Genomic DNA, 21,208 nt, shown 5'->3' on the forward strand with positions numbered 1-21,208 from the left:
GTATGTTCCCCATCTTTGTAAAACCTTGGTATTGTTGGTCTTTTTAATTTGAGCCAGGCTAATGGATGTCAAGAGGTATTTGTTTGAGGCTTCAATTTGCATTTTTCTGATAACACACTGACCGTGCTTGATAGGATTATTCGCCGTTCGTATATCTTCTCTGGTACAGTGTCTGCTCGAATTTTTGCCCATTTATTTTAATTTCCTATTTTCATAACATTGAGCTGTAAGCCACATAAAGGCTTTTTTGTGTGTTGGGTAATATCTATTTTGGAAATATACCCCATCCTGTGGCTTGACTTTTGTTGTCTTCATGGTGCTTTTAGAGAAGAACATTTTTAATTTTGGTAAAGCGATGTTTTCCTTAATGGTTGATGCATGTTTTACTGCATCTGAAAAATCTTTGTCTGAGTTACAAAGATTTTCCTCCCACATTTCCCTCTGGAAGATTTATAGATGTTTATATTTAAGTCTAGAGTCAATTTTGCCTTGATTTGATCTCCCACCATTTTTTTCGAAAAGACCTTTCTTTCCCTGATGAAAATTGCCCAATGCTGAGAATTTATTTTCTTCAATCAGTAATCGGTTTCATTGATCTGCGTCTCTCCATAAATCACTGCACCACTTTCTGATTTCTGGAACCTTCACAAATCTCCAAATCAGAATATTTAAATGCTCTAAAATTGTTACTTTAAAAAAAAATTGATTTCACTATTTTAGGTCATTTGAATTTCTATGCAAATTTAAGAATAAGCTTGCCAATGCCTGTACGAGTCTGTTGCTGTTTTTCACTGGATTGCCTTAAATCTGCAGATCAATTTGTATACAAATGACAACCTGTCAATATTGAAGCTTGCCAGCCTGCCTGTCATCTCTATGTATATTCTGTTGATTTCGGTAAAGGTCTAATACTTAGTTTGTTGCATTTAGTCCAAAATGTGTAATAATGTGTAACACATTTTTTTTTTTTGTATTTCACCCTTATAGCCTTACTAAACTTTCTCATTTGTTCTAGTAGATATCTGTAAATTGATTATGATATACTGTATAAATAGATTTGAGATCTGTAAATACAGACAGTTATCTCAGATGTATCAGCCTTTACTATATGAAAAAACAAAACATCATTTTCAAGCACATGATGCATTTAGGACTTAGCAAAGCTTAATGAGTCAGAAGCTCACAAACACCATAGTGGGCTTTTCTAATAATGAAATGGTCATGATGTCTAATAAGATATTACTTATTCCTTTAAAAAGGACTGCCAGCCTCAGTGATGTAAAATTTCCTCCTATCTGTACACCACCTTCTCAACTTTCTCCAAATTGTCACCTTTGTTCCAGGGAAATTTTACTTTTCTTGTTTCCAGCTAGGATAAGTTACCACTACGGAAACTCCAGTTAGCTTGCACGTGTACATCCAGGCGCAAGACAAAGAGCCCCCTCCCCAGTCCCCTGAGCATTTAGCACCGGAGATGAGAAATACTCCTCATGTTCGAGTACTCACACGCATGTTGGCACAAGTGTCGCTGTGTAACGTACGGACGTTGCACTATGGAATAAGGGACACACCAAAATACTAATAAGAATTTCTGGAAGGCGATTATGGGGATTTTCTTTCCTTTCCTTCTTTCTTTCTTTTTTCTTTCCTTTCTTTCTTTCTTTCTTTCTCTTTCTTTCTTTCTTTCTTTCTTTCTTTCTTTCTTTCTTTCTTTCTTTCTTTCTTTCTTTCTCTTTTTCTTTCTTTTCTTCTCCTGTCCTGTATCTCAAATTAGCCATAATAAGGGATGCACTGCTTTTTTATTTATTTATTTAAATTCAATTTCCCAACAACAGTACATCATTATTTTTAGGTGTAGTATTCAATAATTCATCAGTTGTGTATAATACCCAGTGCTCTTCTCATCACATGTCCTCTTTATTGCCTGTCACCCAGTTACCCCATCCCCTATCCTCCTCCCCTCCAGGGACCCTCAGATTGTGTCCCAGAATTAAGAGTCTCTCATGGTTTGTCTTCCTCTCTGTTTTTTTCACACTCAGCTTCCCCATGCACTGTTTTGCAACCGTGAAATCAAAATTTTGTTTGTAAGAAGAACCATATGAGAAATTTTACAATTGTTGGTTTTCAAACGTCATAATTATTTTATAAAGTTGGGAAATGCAAGGCTTTGGCCATTCCTTTTTGAACTGCACTTTTTAAAAGAGAAAATCTCAACTTTTCAGTTATGCTAGCTGGTAGCATTGTATCTCTCTTTTATTATCCAATTAGGGCCATCTTTATAGTCATCACAAGCTCATCTGCAGAAACTTTAGATTATTTATGCTGAAGGCTTTTCAAGCAATAAGTAAATTATGGTGTATGATTTGGAGGTTTGTTTGCATATGAAATTTTTGACTGGGAGTTTTCTTTAATATTAAACTGTAATAAAGAAAAAACTCACAGCCAATGCCATTTCATTAGTAATGCTCTCTGATTTAAATTATATCTAAATACTTAATATATTCATATTATTATATTAAATATTTTATATAATTATTATAGTGTTGCATATTAATATTCAATGTTATATATTTACATATATGAGATAATCAAAATTTATGTGCTTGTTTCTCTTAAACATGACAATAGGAACTTGTAATAAAGTTTCTTCCTTGAGTTCCTAAATCACATACATGCTATTTAGTCTAAGATACAAAATACTTTCATGGATTCCCAATATTCATTTCATTGCAAAAATTAATTATAATAGATAGAATTCCTTTTGTGTGCTCAATCTTATATAAAAACCTTCTAATAGTTTTCATGTTTACAAGTACATTGTTGAAGATCAGTTTATTTGGGATAAAAGAGAGAGAGAATGGCTTCTCGGAAGTTATGAAAATATATGTGACCTCTTTGTTAAAGAGTTGTAGTTCTCTGCCATGCATAGATTAATGGTTTCTTTTGTTCATTTCATTTGATTGTAAATCCTTTAAACTCCAATTTGTTAAATTCCTCTTCTGTTTGGATAACACTTTTAAGGAGACACATTGACTGCCAGGTTCTGATTCTTTGCACATCAACCCATCTAACTGGGCATGAGTAGAAACAGGTAGTGAGGAGTAAATCTGGCTTCATGTCAGGGAGCTTACATAAAACACCTCTTGATTTTTAGCCAACTGCAAGCATAAGTCAATCACTTGAACTAAATGCCACCAAACTTAGATTGTAGTAACTACTGTTGAGTCTAAATGCCAAAATCAACACTTAGAGAATCATAATGAAATTGAAAGCTGGACACACCAACATGATGCTGACGTGTCACCTGATGGTAAAATGAACTATAAATGTTTGTTTTTGGAAACAGATGCCTTAAAAAGGGCTTAGCAGGTGCCTTTAAATCATGAGTGTTGAAATGTGGAATTAGTCCAAAGGACAGAAGTGAGATTGAGATACAAAACCCACATAAGCAATGAACTAAATCTCATGCAGTGGGTACTCTTTCTGGCAGTACAGAGCTGGAGCCTGGACATCCCGTGGGCCACTGTGAAATCAGTGTCTCAGTTAACTCTTAGCTGTGATAGAGAATCTGATTTTCCTCTTCTGCCTAGATGTGCGTAGTCTCACTCTAAAAGGGAAGACATTGGAAACAATCTGCCAACCTGAAATCTATTAAACTGAAAACCATGTTAAAGTATCCCAGAGTGTAATAAGTTTTATTTTTATGTTTTATTTTTAAATCTTAATTCTCATATAGCCAACATACGGTGTTATATTAGTTTCAGGTATACAACATGGTGATTCAACACTTCCATACATCACCCAATGCTCATGGGGACAAGTGCGCTCCTTCATCCCTGTCACCAATTATCCATCTCCCCGCCTCCTTCCCTGTTGTAAACATTCGTCTGTTCAGTCATGTAAATTTTGGATGAATTGTTAAAAAGCAAGAAATCACTTCCTCTTCGGAAAATACAAAGATTATCTATTTATTTATTATATACATCAAATTTGTTATATAATTACAAAAATACATGACACAGAACACAAAGTCTCATTTTTTTTTAATCTTCAGTCATCAGAGTTTCCTTGAAAATAAAAATTAGTGACACAAAGTGAACCATACCTTTAAAAATGCCATTCAGGTAATAATCCAAAGAAGAGATTGTGTTGAGTTGTTCAGGACTAGAAGTGAGGTTCAGGACAGCCTTTAACAGCTCACAGAACTCTTCTTTTCCATCTTCAGTGTAACTTTGGCTGAGTTCAGTTTGGTCCTAGCAAGAGCAAGATTTAAGAAGAGAAAAAAAAAACTTAAAATGTTAAAGAACACCCTGATAACTATAAATTTGTTGATTTAGGGTCACACATGGACAGGTAGGTGGATCAGGATATGGGAAATTTTGACTCAGTTACATGAGTGAGGACACCAGATCATTTATGATTTCTCTTTTCCCCATTCTGCTTCCTTCCTCTCCTTATTTTGTATTTACATTATGGTCACAATTCTCATACAGTTATATTTATTCCTAAGGGATTAAGTAAGGCAAGAACGAAGATGCTTTGTGCATATTCCCTACAGAAACATAGTTTCCTCAATAGGCTTCTCAAACTATTTTAACAAAATATTATTTTCTTGCTTCTGTCCCCAGACAATGACCACAGTAAGATACTGGCATAGGAAGCCCTCTACTCACCTTACCTTCACAGACACACCAGTTCAGCAGCAACACAGAAATAAGTTCCCTTTTTGAGAAATCCAGAATCCAGTTGAAAGACCCCACATCCTGGGTGAGTGTGAATCTGGCCACATTGAAACCAGTAGGAAAAGCAGAGGCACCCTTCCCCATCACCACCCAGCACAGTACAGGAAAATGAGAAGGGAACTCCAGCACCCAACTGATCCCCGAGGAGTAACAGAGCTGCGCTGCACTTAGTGCTGCAGTTTTTCCAGCTTCTTCCCAAGAGACTGGCATCTATCTTGCCTGCCTTGGAGAATTGACTGAGCCATACACTCATCCCTAGGGACTACCCTGAGCCAAGTGGTGGTTTGAACTAGCAAGCAGGTGTCAGGGAGGAAAACTTTTTTTCTCCTCTATTCTAGGTTCCTTGGCTGATATAATAATTAAATTGACCTAAGACATTTTAGCAGGAGAAAATAAAATTGAATTTCATATGTACAGGAGTTCATAGAAATATGAGGCTCAAAGAAGTAACCAAGGCAGGCAGTTTTTATACCTTTGAAACAAGGAGACGATGAATTTGTAAAGATTCGAAATGACAAAGGGGTTTGGGCTTGGGGTAGTAAATTAATGAAGAAGGAACAAGGTTTGGTTACACAGCCTTCTCAGCCCTAAATTCCTCATCCCTGGTAATAAGGATGTCTCTCTTCCTCCTGCTACAGGGAGGGTACCCTTCACATAGGGAATTTATTTTATTTCAGAGGTCAGAGTCCTTGCACTTGTTACTTTAACTCAAAATAATCAATATGTAAAGTGGCATATTTGGGGGTGGCAAAATAATTCTGCTCCCTTTTGTGGGTGCTTCCCACACTCCTGTCCCCATCTCAGCACAGAGTGAGGTGATGAAGCCCAGCCCCCAGCATCTCCTTGAACAGGGAAAGAGTTGGACCACAATCCAACGCCCCAGCTTTTCTGGGAGTTGCCCATAAGGCTGGCTTCTCCTGCCCATCTCATAGGGCTAGCAGGACCCAGTCCCAGTACTTTAGCTGCCTGTAGGTCAGTGACAAGGACAGCAATTTCACTGACCCACAGCTAGTCTCCACAGCGCCTGCACCTGGAGCAGTGCAGAGCAAACAGGTAAAACATCCCAGACCTCTGCTTTGTCCTAGAGGGGAAATCCTTAGACTGGGGTCCAACAATCCAATTTTCATGGGGGCTGCCATAAAATCTGGTTCTAGGCACACCTACCTCGAGGCCTTAACAGAACCCAGTAGAGTGCAGACACCTGGATACCTGTAGAAGGAAATCCTGCCATATGTATCAGTATGGGTGAACCAGGAGGGTGTGATGTTCACTCAAATAAGTCAACGACAAAAGACAAAGAATGCGTCATTCCACTTATGTGAGTGAGGCATCTAAAACAGTCAGATAGTAGAAACAAAGAATAGAATGCGGTTGCCAGGGACTGAGAGGAGGAAAGAGGCGTTGCTATTCAATGGGTATAGTTTCAGTGATGTAAGAAAAATAAATTCCAGGAATGCCCTGGGGGCCCAGTGGTTGAGCGTCTGCCTTTGGCTCAGGTCGTGATCCCGGGGCCCGGGGATGCCTGCATCAAATCCCCGCAAGGAGCCTGCTTCTCCCTCTAGCCTCTGTCTCTGCCTCTCTCTACATCTGTCATGAAATAAATAAATTAAAAATGTTACAAAAAATAATAAATCCCAGAGCTCTGCTGTACAATGTACTGCCTATAGTGCACCATAATCTGTTTTAACTTAAAATCTATTAAGAATGTGGCTTTCATTCTTACCACAGTAAAACAAAATAGAATAAGAAAAGGTAATTGATGAAACACTGAACTCCACCTCTGAAACTAATAATACACTACGTGTTAATTCAATTTAAATAAAAAATAAAATTTAAAATACATTAAGAAAGAATAAGATAAAATAAAAGGATAAAATAATGGTATAAATAAGTAAAATAAACCAAATTATGTAAACTCAAGAAAATGATACTACTCTAATAAGTATCAAACTGGCAATTTGATTCACTTGTTAAAATGGAAAAACTAAATTATAATGTCAACCTTTCAATGTGCTAGTAAAATTGTTCATAATATGTGGTCTTTTCCCAGTCCTTAGTAACAAAGTTAGTCTCTGTGGCTGAGTCTGTGTCATCGCCCAAACTGGTATCATTTCAAAACCAGCACTGTTTCATTTTGGTAAAATAAATAAATAAATAAATAGATAAATAAATAAATAATAAATTAAAAAAATAAAAAAAATCAAACTAATTAAACTGAGAATATACTTTTAAAAACAGATCTCTCATGAAGTATAAAGGCTGGTTTTTGTAGCTAGTTTAGAGTAAATAATCTAAGGAATGTGTCTTAGGAAAAAAGTTCAGATTTGATCTGATATTTTTGGACTTAAATCTCAGCCTATGATCCAGGCTTCGAGGACATTATTTAGACTCTATTTTTTCTTAACCTACTTATTCAGTTGACCAGAATATATTTCTCACATATATTTGGCTTTCCCCCACAGTTCCTGGTTCATAGCTTCCCAAACCCTTGGAATTTCTTGAGAGGTTACAGCAGTGGGAGCACCTTTTGTTATAATATTTGGTCTCTTTGTCCTCAGTTCCTGAAATCCTTCAGAACCATAAAGGTGAATGATTGTCTTCTTACTCCTAACACCCCCCTTTCCACCACAGTGGGGGGAGGGGGGCGCTTATGTTAATGAGGTGATGCTAGAAAATACCTAAGGATGAGGACTATCCAGGTGAGCTAACAGTTGAATAGAAGGGTGGAACTGATTTCTGGGGAGGGGAGAGTGAGTGCAGGTTGAATCAATTAGCAATGGCCAATGATTTAATCTATCATGCCAATGTAAGGAAGTGTCCATAAATGTCCAAATGGAATGGCATTCAGAGAGCTTCCAGGTTGGGAAACCAGAAGGCTTCCATGTGCCACTGTACCAAGTCCCAAACTCCGTGGGGAGAGAAGCTCCTTTGTCAGGAGCTCACCCTTTGTGCTTTCATCTGGCTGTTGATTCCTGTCTCTTAATATGCTGTGTGATAAACTGATAATCTGTGCGAGCCACTCTAGCAAAGTAATGGAACCTAAGGAAGGGCTGTGGGTATTTCTGATTTCTAGCCAGTCGGTCAGGGCACAGGTGATAATGTGAGGTTGCGTTTGGCGCCTGGAGTAGAGGCAGCCTTGTGGAACTGAGCCCTTTACCGGTGGGACCTGATTCTATCTCCACATAGTGTCAGAACTGAGGTGCGTTCTCAGACACCTAGCTGGTGCCAGAGAATTGCTTGTTGGTGTCGGGAAGCCTCCACATACCATTGTAATGGGTCCAGAAAAAAAAAGGGCCAGGGGTTTCCGCTGCCTACTTTCACGACTCTGATTCTGACGGTCACCATCCAGCTAGACTTACTCCCCTTGTGAAATAATGTATTTAGAGCTGCTTATGTCATCAGAACCCTTTGTTCTTCCCTCTTTATGTCTCAAACTCTATACCAATTATTGTTTTTTTCTTTTCCTCATGCCATAAACCTGTAGACATCATGCTTTGTTCATATCTGTCAGCATTCTAGCTCCTCCACACTCAGCCATCAGGCCCGTGATGCTTCTGCCAGCATCCTCTCCCGCCAGCACCCTCAGCTCCCTGACTCGCTGTCCTTTTATACCAAGGACGTCACAGATAAATGCCTGTCTCAGGGGCCTCTAACTTTGAATCTCTTCCCTACCTACACAAGAGCTTTCCAAGAGATACGTTTTCTTGCGTATTCTACCATGAAAACCTTGAGGTTGCCAGTCTCCACTGAGCACTGAAGAGTTATCAGGTAACCCTATGGTTCCTTTGTCAACTCTCCCTCTATTCTATACAGTGGCAGATAAAAACTCTCTGCTCTCCTGAAAACTCTGAACCCCATCCCTTCCCACCAACTCAAAGACATCATAAATGAGAAAACAATATTGGCATATTTTAAATTATTTCAACTCCCTGTTCAGGAGTTGATATTTATTTTTTTAAGACCTATTTATTTATTTAGTTGGGGCAGGGGAGGGACAGAGGAGAGGAATAGAGAATCTCAAGCAGGTCATGTCTCAGGGTCCTGCTCTGTCTCATGACCCTGAGATCATGACCTGAGTTGAAATCAAGAGTCAGACACTTAAACCACTGAGCCGCCCAGGTGCCCCTAGGTTCTATATTTAATTTTCCCTTTTCTATTCTGAGAGTTCTATCTCCTGTGTTGTGAAACCATGAGCCAGAGCTTAGAGCATAAATCTGGTTTAAATCATTCATGTGTACATTGTGATGATCAGTCCAGAATTTTGAAATAGATTACAGAGTGTGATACACGTCACTCCTTCTTGGAGGTTCAGTGAGATATCTCACATCTGAAATAATGTTAATGATAAAAGTGAAACAAAAACTCAATGGAGTGGCTTCCATATCACTGATACTCTCATTAGATCACATCTCACAAAACTCTACCATCTTTACATTGGAGAAAATATCTTTAAAAAGAAATGTTAGACTTTGCCAGTTAATGAGGAAGATGTTGGGTCACCAAAGTAATGTGGCACATCATGTCAATGTCATGTCGATAGTATCAGATAATAAACTTCCTGAAAACAAATGAGGCCATACGTTTGAATAAGTCAGTAGCAACAGTCAAATCTCTGCCTGCAGATATAACCATGATACTAGTGGCATTCCTTGTTCCTTTGTCTTTGTAATCTTTATCAATTTTTCTCTCTCAAACTTGAAAATTAGATTTATATGTCTCTAATTAATATTAATTATATAGTCAAGTAATAATGCACAGGCTACTAAAACAGATATGGAGGAGTCAAATGGGCCTCTAGAATTCCTTCCACACCTTTACTTTCTAGAAGTTTTTATTTTCTTTATATTTTGGGTTTCTATATGTGTATATTTTTAAGTGCTTTATCTAAACATTCATTTTGCATATCATGAATTTGATGTTTCAGGAGGCAATTTAATCTAGATCATGTAGTTCATTTCTTAAATTCCATCTTATTTTAAAGTGGGACTAAAGAAGAAAATCTAGACAGTATAATAAAATACATGCACAGAAATAAGAAATCTTTTGTTCCCACACAAAAAGGACATGAATATTGACTTGGTTCTTGATGGCTCCCAATGACAAATTCCAAGCAAACATTTTTGCCTTCCACTTTCTTAGAGTACCTAGGTTCCCTAAAAAAAATTCTTCTTAAGATGCAATGAAGAATCTAATTTGTTGTTTGGCAACCATTATTAACTAAAGCTATATGCAGTATTTATGTTGTGAAGACTAAATTATAGTTAGAGGTACAAGGGAATCTTATGGCACCAAAGAGAAAGAGGAAATAGAATTTATTACATTGTTCTTATAAGAAACACATGGTAGAAATAAACACAATTGCTCTTTAGTAATTATAGGAAAATAGTATTTCTCCTGGGTTGTCATATCTTCATAGAATAAGTTGTGTATAATACGGTAAATATTAGCTTCGGGAACATCCTTATAATGAACATAAGAGTGAGCTTCACAGAGTTATATTTTTAAATTTCTTATTAAAAACCAATTATGTAATAACAAAGGAGAATTTAATAAAGGCAATTTATAAAATTGGGTGGTCTAAGTATATATTCCTGGTACAACTAATAATTATGTTGTGAAAACCAGGTCACTTACTTAATTCTTAGTTTAGTAGTTTTGTTTTCCTCCCCAACTGTAATGGAAGCCACATATACATACACATACACACACAGGTATATGAGAGAGACAAATATTGTCCTCCACATGATGCTCACTTGTCAATGATATGTTCTGGATTGGTCAGTCAAATCATACACACACACACACACACACACACACACACACACATACTGCTGACTATATCTGATATGGGAAGAAAAGTCAGTCTTTTTGCATGACCTAAAATGCTTTGATGCTCATAAAGTAGTTCTAAGTTTAGTTTTTTGAGAAACATCCCTGCCGTTTTCCATAATGGCCTCACCGATTTACATTCTCACCAATGGTGTGTTCAAGTGTTCTAAATTCTCCACATCTTCATCACTACTTCTTTTGTTTCTTTAATAATAAACATTTTAACAGGTATGAAGTGATGTGTTTTTGATGTGCATTTCCCTAATGATTACTGACATTCACCATCTTTTCATGACGTGTTGGCCATGTGTATGTCTTCTTTGGAGAAATGACACTACAGAGTCTTTTCCCAAGTTTTAATAAAATTGTGTTGTGTTTTGTTTTGTTTTTTAAGTTGAGTTGTCAAGTTGAGTTGTCAACATAGTTGAGTTCTATGTTTTGGAGACTAACCCCTCATCAGATAAATGTTTTACTGATATTTTCTTACATTCCACAGGTTGTCTTTTCACTGTTGATTATTTTCCTTGTGAGGCAGAAGCTTTTTAATTTGATGTAGTCAACTTATATGTTTTTGCTCTGTTGCTTGTGTTTTGGTATCACATCCAAGACATAATTTCCTATATCAATAGCATGAAAGCTTTCCTCTATGTTTTCTTCTAGGAGTTTTGTCATTTCAGGTCTTACATTCAGTTCCTTAATCCATTTTGAGTTGATTTTTGTAAATATTAGATAAGGATCCACTTTCATTAATTTGAATATGAATGTCCAGTCTTCCAGTAATCCCACGTCCAGGTATATATCCAAAATAACTGAAGTCGGGTTCTCAAAGAAACCTGGGCTAGCATGCTTACTGCAACATTATTTACAATGGCCAAGGTATACATATAAAAAATCTAAATCTATGTATGTAATCATACATATAAAAAATCTAAATCTCTATCAATGGATAAATGAATAAATTGAACATGAGATATGTATGCACAATGGAATTTTTCGCAATGGAACAGTTTTCAGTTTATAAAATGTTAATCTTGCCATTTATGACAAAGGTAAGCCTGGAGGAAACTTTGCTAAGTGAAAGGAGCCAGTCACAGAAGGACAAATGCTGCATCATTCCACTTATATGAAGTATCTAAAATAGTCAAACTCCTAGAAGCAGAAACTTGAATGGTGGTTGCCAGGCGATGGAAGAAAGTAGAAAGAGGGTTTGCTGTTAAAAGGGCATAAAGCTTCATCCTACAAGATGAATAAGTTCTAGAGATTGGCCGTACAAACCTTTGTGCCTGTAGTTATCCGTGCTGGACTGTGCGCTTAAAAATTTGTTAAGAGGATAGAACTCATGTTAAGTGTTCTCACCACAATTAAAAATAGATAAAGAAATGAATGCATTAGCAAATGGAGGTGAATCTATTATTTAGAAATACAGAAATTTCTAGATCTCTGAAAGCCATTGTGGTATGCATTTCCATGAGTTGCTGATTACTTCCTACTCCTTCTGTTCATTGACCAACAGTGACCAACATCTAAGCTACAGGTTCCAATCAAAGGAAACACCTCTTCTGAAAAATCATATTTTGGCTATTTTGTTTTACTTAAAAATTAAATAACAGATCTCAATATACTTTGAGAAGGTGCTAGCATAGTGCACATTTTGTACAAGAAAGCAGCTACTAGAGTGAACCATTTCTCAATGAACCCATAATGTCTGGGATTATAGGACACATATATCTCTCTTCATTGGCTTCCCCTTCTTCCCAGTGATTTTCTTCCTATAACTGTGTCTATAACCAGCACAGCTCTGGTTGCTCTGGGGGAAATGTTAAGGTATTGGTTCCACTATTTGTCATAAGATGTGAAATCACAGAGAGATCGTCTCAATTTCCTCATCTTGATGGTAAGGAAACATGAACCCAGTGAGGTAAAATCACTTGTCTGAGCCATGAAATGTGTAGATGAAAGAGCAGAGAACAGAACCTGGGACTGTCATCTCTAAACCAGTTCTCCAAAGGCCACAAGTGCAGATGGCATCCGTCTGCAGATGGTCCCATAGTTCTTCGGTAGAAAGCCTGAGCGCTTCAGAAACTAGTAACCTCCAGAGTCACCATTTATCGTTCTTGAATTCTTTTTTTGTTTCTATTTCTATTCACTCATTTTTTTCAGGCTTCAGTGTAGTTATTTTATCAACTATAATTAAGCAGTATTAGCTTATTTATGCTGACATGCCTTGATTCAGCCTATGTATCTCGTTTCCCATGAGCCAGTCTTCTGGACCATATTCTCTGTGAGGTCCCAGATGTTAAATTTCATCTGGGGATGAACTCAGAGTCAGAACATTCTCCTTCATAATGAATAGTTCTCTGTGATATTTATTTGTTGATCCTAGCTGCGTGCCTTTCTGCACTATAAGGTTGGTGTTCCAACTCATATATCTGAGAAAGGTTGACCTATTTGCTCTCAGCCCTCAATTCCTGTTTGAGTTCACTCTATGCTGGCTGTGTCTGCCTATATTTCCACTAAGTTCCCCAAACACTCAGGTATAATGCCTGCTCTGTGTCCCACCATGCAAAGGGGAAATAGACAAACCCAATGGAGGAAAAATGTGGATCTTTAAAAACAATCCTTCAGGGGCACCTGGGTGGCTCAGTTGGATAAGCATCTACCTTTGACTCAGGTCATGATCTTGGGGTCCTGGGATCAAGACCTGTGTCAGGCTTCCTGCTCAGTAGGAAGTCTACTTCTCCCTCTCCTTCTGCCTGCCACTCCCCCTGCTCCTGATCTCTCTCTCTCTCTCTCTCTCTCTCTCTCTCTCTCTCTCCCCTCTCAAATAAATAAATAAAATCTAAAAAAAAAAACCACACAATATTTTAATACAGGATAAGAGGCAAATGTTAAACCAATAATTATAGAGAAAGTTAACTAAATTTGTTACAGACAGGAAATGAATACAGAAAACTGTGAGGGAGTAAACCAGAGAGATGTGAACTAATATAGTAAACACTCAAGGCAATCTCTTCTCTACTCCTGTATTCCAGCATCATTCCATGAAGGGGCGGGAAGGGGGGATGCTCAGCAAACCCTCATCCAGGCATTAACCTGCAACCTCTATATCTATCTTACCATGAGACTCCTAGCATATAATGCAGTGTTTTGCACTGTAATGTTCTGATAATGGACTAGGTCATGACTACCGCATTAACCACTCTACATGCTATATTCCCCCTTTTATTTGTTCTTTGAGATTTTTTTGTTTCATGTTGGGTTTGCCATTGAAAAAATATAGTGTATTCTAAACTAAGTCAACCATACTAATTATGTTTAAATCCACTGTATCATATGAAAATACAAAAGAGAATATATTAAAATCTCAGAGAAGGAAAATGAATCAAAGTCAAATTTGAATAAATATCTGTAGCTTCTGCTCTCGCATGTATTTCTAAGTGTATATTTATATTTTTAATTTTAAACCTTTAAATTTTAACTTTAAATTTATAGGCATATATATAGATATATATATATATGAGAGAGAGAGAGAGAGTCATGAACATATGTCACACAATGTATAGTTCATAAATTAGTTGTTTTGGCATCCAGCAGATTCCTCTGTTATCTCATGATGATCTCTCTGTTAACATCCAGAAACATTTCTTATCAGGGGTACCACCTGTGCTCTATCTTATTCCCAGCCTACTTTCCCAGTACCTATCAGGTATTTATTTGTAAGCAGCTTTAACATCTTACATGGCTCTCTGCTCCCTGACACAGGCTGGTGAGAGCTCCTGGTGCCCTAATAACATTTTTGTTGTCATTTCAAACCCCTTCCCAGAAAACAGGGAGTCCAAGAGCTCTGATGTAGCCTGAACACAGAGGTAGAGCAAGAGAGGCTGTCTTTTTGATTTGAGGGTCCACGGAGACTGCTCTCCATGGAAGACAGTGGGACTGCAAGATATGGAAAGCAGTATGAGTGAAGATGCAAAGCACAGAATCCAGACTCCCTGGCTCCCCTGCACCCAAGGGAGAAGGGAGCCAGTACCGAGGCCATGTTTCCTTCCAACAGTGGAAGCCACATCTAAACTGTAGATCCAGCTGGCAGATGAGAAAGAAAGTGTAGCATCCCTGAGATGCTGGCTAATTCAGTTCTACCTGCTTCCTTAATGATTCTGTTGCTGAGAATAAGGAACCTAGTTTGGGTGGTTCTCACACTCATGTCATCGTCAACTTCTGTGAAAATTACTCTTAAAAAAATGCTTGGAATAACAAGTATCGCATCACTAGAAACATTGCTTTGTGTTGTCTTTGTTCCATTTTCAAATATTGTTATATATGGCCCACATTATCTAGAAAATACTGGAAACCAATTTGAAGTAAAAAATAATACAAAGACAAAAGCCAACATAGAGGAAGCTCTCAAAAAGACAGCAAGAAAACATAGAAATGAAGATCCTTAAAAAACACAGTGAACAGAGCAGCTTCAGGTCCACACAGAATGAGCCTGGGTCCACTCAGACCTCAGGTGGCACATCCCTTCTCACGCATGTTTCTGTGTCTTTCTCCAACTGTAGGCAATTTAGCAGGAAACATGGTCTCCAGAAGCTTCGTGTTCACTGAGGCTCCCAGTTCCAGGGAAAGAAGCTGATGGGTTGGATTATGTGACTGATTCTTAGGCAAATCACTCAAGCTAGAGGAACAAAATTTCTGAGTGGCAGTGCTCAGTGGAAGCAGTGAGAATCACTTCCCTGAGAGGCTATTACTCTGAGAAGAGAAATCTTGAGGATTCATTATAATTTGTGACCCTACTTACCATCTTTTACCTTGAGTTCAGTCTGTCCCATTTTTCCCCCCACAGGAATCAAAGAAGTTAATTTTGTAGAAGCCTTGAGTATTCACACAGTAGACATCATATTTTAAGCCTGGCTATTTCAGAGTTTGGGAATGTTTTTCCCCAACACCAACACCTCAGGGTAAATGTGTTTGATATATCTCTCTAGGCACAAGGCCCTAAGATGAGTCAGCAAGTCAACAACATAAAGCTTCAACTAGTTGATTAGCTCTTAGTGCAATCCTCATAAAAGATGGAGGAAAATGAGTTCATTAAGGAAAAGACAAAAGAGAAAGTTCCAGTGGGGCACGTTCTACTGAACAGGGATGAGTAGTGTGGGAGTTCTTAGGGAGGATGCTCAGTACATCACTGGAGCAGCTATGAATTCCATTCTACCAATTAATTGGTTAAGTGTATATGTTTCCTTTAGTGAATCATGGTTTAGCAAGTCACTGCTGAATCTGACCCATGAAGGCACCCTACAAAGGCATTTCTTGTATGGATATGGTGCAAACATGGGACATATATTAGTCAGAAAGGACCAGCTAACAACCCTGAAATCTACAAAGCTTAAAGAGATGTGCTCATTCTCATGCCTACTCTGCCTAACTCTTAGGAAACTAGGAAATCTGGGACAACAAAGAAATTCATTGAGTAACAAAGTTGTCCCTGGCCCAGAATAGTAGAATATTTTTTTTAATTTGCTTTGGTCTTATAATTTCTTTATAAAGAAAATTTATGTTAAATACGTGTCAAAAAATACGTGTCAAAAAATACGTGTCAAAAAAAGAAAATATGTGTCAGAATTCTTATCTTTTTGTGGGAGTCTTGAGGGCATACGGATCCTCCAGAAAGTGTGAATGCTTATTGATTTATCAACTCTGAGTTTCTAAAAACGTACAGAGAACATGCTTATTGTGAAGTATTTACATCCTTAGCTCTGAAAATGTCACCTTCTGAAAGTACCCCCCACCCCAACATGTCTTCTATGAGAGCAACCTTAACTACAATCACTTCTTGGCTAAGTTCATAGATTTTACACTTTATAACTGAACATATGTACGAGATCTGATGTAGGGGCAACGTGTTGTACCAACTTAGGGGGTGATAAATAATTTAAGTTCCTTCTAATAGGAGTCCACCAGCATTTGAGCAATCCCACAACAGGCATGTGTGACAGCTCATTGCATGATTAACTCCCAAAGGACCTAACCCTGTTTAACTAAAATGGAATAATGCTACAAGAGGATCTATAACTTCAAAATAAAGCTACACAGCAGCTGGCTATGGCTTTATATTTGAAGTTTGGCTGATTATGTAGTAATATAAACATGGTTTCGTGTTATAGCTTTGTAGATAGGAAAATAAGATTAGAGTAAGAATTAAACATTTTATGTTAACACAAAACAATTTAATTCTAAGCAATCCATTTTATACTTTGGAATGCATCCTCTGCTTTTCATCATTAAAAATGAGACTATTTATCATTTATATAGAAATTAGGATTCTACTAATTTTTCTCTCAATTATTGAGCCTAATGTTTATATAACATAGATTCAAAGAGCCAAAATGTACCTTGAAGAGATTTATTTTTTAAATTCGTGAAGTTGAATCTTTTACATTTTTAAAAGTAATACAGTAGATACTGAAATACTGAATGATCCGCACAAAGGATTCAACAATGAAAAGTCTCTCAAGAGTCTTTACAAAACCACAACTTATAAACATTATTTTTTCTTCATCCTAATCATGTTATTAGTATTTCAGGAAGAATGGTGAATAATTAATGTAATTGGGCACATCCTTATCTTACCACTTTCATCGGGTGTGCTTCTAATGTTTCTTATTCAACATATTAGTTTTAGGGTGAAACACACACACACACACACACACACACACACATACACTTTCATGTTGTAATAACCAAGTATTCATTCATCTTAAGTCCTAACAGATGATGAATTTTATCAAATGTATTTTAGCTCCTGAGAGGATATTTTTATCTTTTTATGTTATTGTGAATTATTTTAACATATTACAGATATTATTATATTGATCCTATTCTATTGCATTTTTTAATATTTCATTTCAAAATGTGCACTATGAATCATAAATGCTACTGGTCTAAAAATGTAGCCTCAGATGTCATGTCAATATTGTGACACTACAGACAAAAGCTTCATTTTCTTCCTTCTCTAACCTGTGCTCTGAAAGAAATAAAAGAGAAGTGGAATTATCTCTTTAAAAGGGCTAAAATCATGTATGAAATGGTCTGGAACTTATTCTTGGATATTTTTGTGTGTGGGAGGAGAATGTAGATTTTTTTAAATGGTCTCAATTTGTTCTACAGTAAAATACCTAAGACATTAATAGCTCCTTAGGAACATAAAATATTAATTTACATTTATTGAAAAATCATCATTTTCATCGGGGTTTTCAAATCCTTAAGCATAAATAGAAAAAAAATTGCAAGCTTTTATTTTCTTATATTTGTGGTTTTTAGCTTTTCTTATATTTATGTTTAAAATTTTTCTCTAATTTTATGAGTATATACATTCGCCCTTTTTTTTTACTGAGTTAACAACAGTTTCCCATAGCGCATCCCCACCAACAGTACATGGGGGTTCCTTTTTCTCTATATACTCACCAACAGTTGTTAATTCTTGTCTTATTAATGACAGTCACTGGAACAGGCGTGAGGTGATCAGTGACCACCTGTTCAGTCTCTATCACTCCAGAGACACTCTATAACTTAAAATTATTACAGACTGGTGGATTCAAATACTCATCTGCTATTTGTCACAAAATAGCATCAAAACTCTCTTAGTTACCTAATAGAACGTGGAGAAAATCCAAGATTTTGAGGTATCTTGTTTATGTTCATAAAGGTTGCAAGTTTATATTAACTTGAGAGCTTCTCAACTTGGAAACCCAGCAGAATCAGAAATCAAGCTGTGCAGAATGTGTGAAATATATCTTTTATGTTTTCATTGTGAGATATGGTTCTCTGAATATATTATAGAAAGCAGTTGTGGTGATAACTCAGCGTGTTTTTTTTTAATTTTTTTAAATTTTTATTTATTTATGATAGTCACAGAGAGAGAGAGAGGCAGAGACATAGGCAGAGGGAAAAGCAGGCTCCATGCACCGGGAGCCTGATGTGGGATTCGATCCCGGGTCTCCAGGATCGCGCCCTGGGCCAAAGGCAGGCGCCAAACCGCTGCGCCACCCAGGGATCCCCTCAGCGTGGTTTTGATCTGCATTCCCCCAATGATAAATAATGCTGACCATCTTTTTATGTGTCTGATTGCCCTCTTCAGAAAAATGTCTATTCAGATCCAGTGCCTATTTTTGAATTGGATTTTTTGTGGGGTTTTTTTTTGTGTGTGTGTAGAATTGTATAAGTTCTTTGCATATTTTGGATATTAACCCATTATCAGTTATATAATTTGCCAATACAATCTCCCATTCAGTAGGTTGCCTTTTCATTTTGTTGATGATTTTATTCACTATGCAAAATCTTTTAACTTTTGATAAATAACCATGAAATATCACCTTATACTGTCAGAGTGGCTAAAATAGAAAAGATGGAGAAATAACAAATATTGATGAGGACGTAGAGAAAAAGGAACCCTCGTGCACTGCTAGTGGGAGTGTAAATTGGTGCAGCCATTGGGGCAAATAGTATAGTTTCCTCAAAAATTTTAAAATAGACATACCATATGATTCAGTAATTCCACTTCTGTTTAACCAAAGAAAACAAAAATACTGATTCAAGGATGTATGCACACCTATGTTTATGGCAGCATTATTTAGAATAGCCAAGATGTGAAAGCAGCCAAGTGTCCATGGATAGATGAATGGATGAGGAAGATATGTCACGTATACATACAATGGAATGTTATTTAGCCATAAAAAAAAATAAAATCTTGTCATTTGTGAAAACATGGATGGACCCAGAGGTTATGATATTAAGTGAGATAAGTCAGGCAGAAAAAGACAAATACTATATGATTTCACTTATATGTGGAACCTAAGGGGGGAAAAATGAACAAACTCCAGCAGAAACAGACCCATAAATACAGAGAACAAACTACTGGTTGCCAGAGGAGAGAGAGATGGAGGATGGACAAAATGAGCAGAGAGGAGTGGGAGATACAGACTTTCAGGTACGAAATGAGTAGGTCACAGTGATGAGGGATACAGCATGTGGAATATAGTTAATGTTGGAGTGTGTTGTACAGGGATGGGTGGTAGCTACGTGTGTGGTGAACAGAGCAAAATGTGTAGACTTATAGAAACACTGTGTGGTACACCTGAGGCTACTGTAATGCTATCTGCCCACAGTACCTCCATTTAACCTTTATATATATATATGATGTAATGGTGTCTTCTCCTTTGGGATTCTAAATATATAAGTCTAGCATAATATGATGTAAGTGATTTGATATTAAACTATTTTTTAACTCAAAATATAAATATCACCCTAACAACACTATTTGTAAACAATGCAACAACACGGGAACAAAAACACCACTGGGGGAAAATGTGAGCCCTTATACTCAATTAGCTATTTTTAGTGAAGAACCTGATCAGAAGTGACAGTCTTCCAGGCTATAAATAAGCACCAGGTTTTGTCTAATTAACACCGCTTCTTAGTTTTGTAGCACCTTAAAGTTTTTTTTCCTAGAGTTTATCTAAGTTCAAGCAAAAAGAAAAAAAAAAATCTGTTATACGTGAAGGCCAGGACCTAGAGGAGAGTGGATAGTGCCAGGAAGATGACCAGGAGTCTGGCCAAATCTTGTGGGATTTGAAAATTTGCAGTAATCCAATACTCAAGCCTCAGGCTGCAGACTCAGAAAAAACCCGTTGCTCTGGTTGCCAATAGCGGGTCTCTTTGTTGGTATTTCAATTCCTCGTTACAGCTTTGTTCAGATGTAACAGATGTGCCATAAATTCACATATTTACCATGTCCAATCATATCAATTTTGAGATATGTATATGCCCTTGATACCAGTGCCACAATCAAGACAACGAACACATCCATCACCTCTTTTCCTCAAGATTTTTGAGAACTCATCCCTACCACTCCTCATCCCCAACCACTGACTCATTCTCTGTCACTTCAAATTAGTTGACATCCCTGGAATGTTTATAAATGAAACCGTCCAGTTACACTTTTTTCTGTATGCCTCTTTCACTAAAAATAATTATTTTGAGATGCATTTATATGTGTTCAGTCTATTTATTGCTGAGTTTGATTCCATTCTGTGATATACAGTCAGTGCATCCAGGCACTTGTTGAAAGACATTCAGGTTGTTTCTAGTATTTGAGAACTACCAATAAAGCTGTTGTGTGCATGAATGTAGAACTCATTGTACGTCCATGTCATTGCATGGACCTGTAACCTCATTTCCCTTGGCTACTTGCAAAAGCATGAAGTAGCTGAATGATACACCATGTGTGTATAATATTTTATAATATTTAATGTAATATTTATTTAATATTATAAAACTATTTTTCAAAGTACTTATAAAATGTTATATTCCCATGAGCATTGTATTAAAGATCCAATTCATGTGCATGGTTCCAAACATTTGTTCTTGCCAGATTGCTTAAATTTTAGCCATGCCAATTGATGAATATTCTTTCCTTACTCAATTGTGCTTTCATCGTTGTCAAAAACCAGTTGTCCATATACGTTTGGATCAACCTCTGGATTCTCTGTGCAGTCTCCATACTGCATAATTACTGAGGATAGAGCTATTGCTTCACATTTTATGCCTTTCCAAATATATTTTTGTTTTCTTCAAATTTC

This window comes from Canis lupus, chromosome 16 (genome assembly GCF_003254725.2).
Source record: "Canis lupus dingo isolate Sandy chromosome 16, ASM325472v2, whole genome shotgun sequence".
Lineage (NCBI taxonomy): Eukaryota > Metazoa > Chordata > Mammalia > Carnivora > Canidae > Canis > Canis lupus.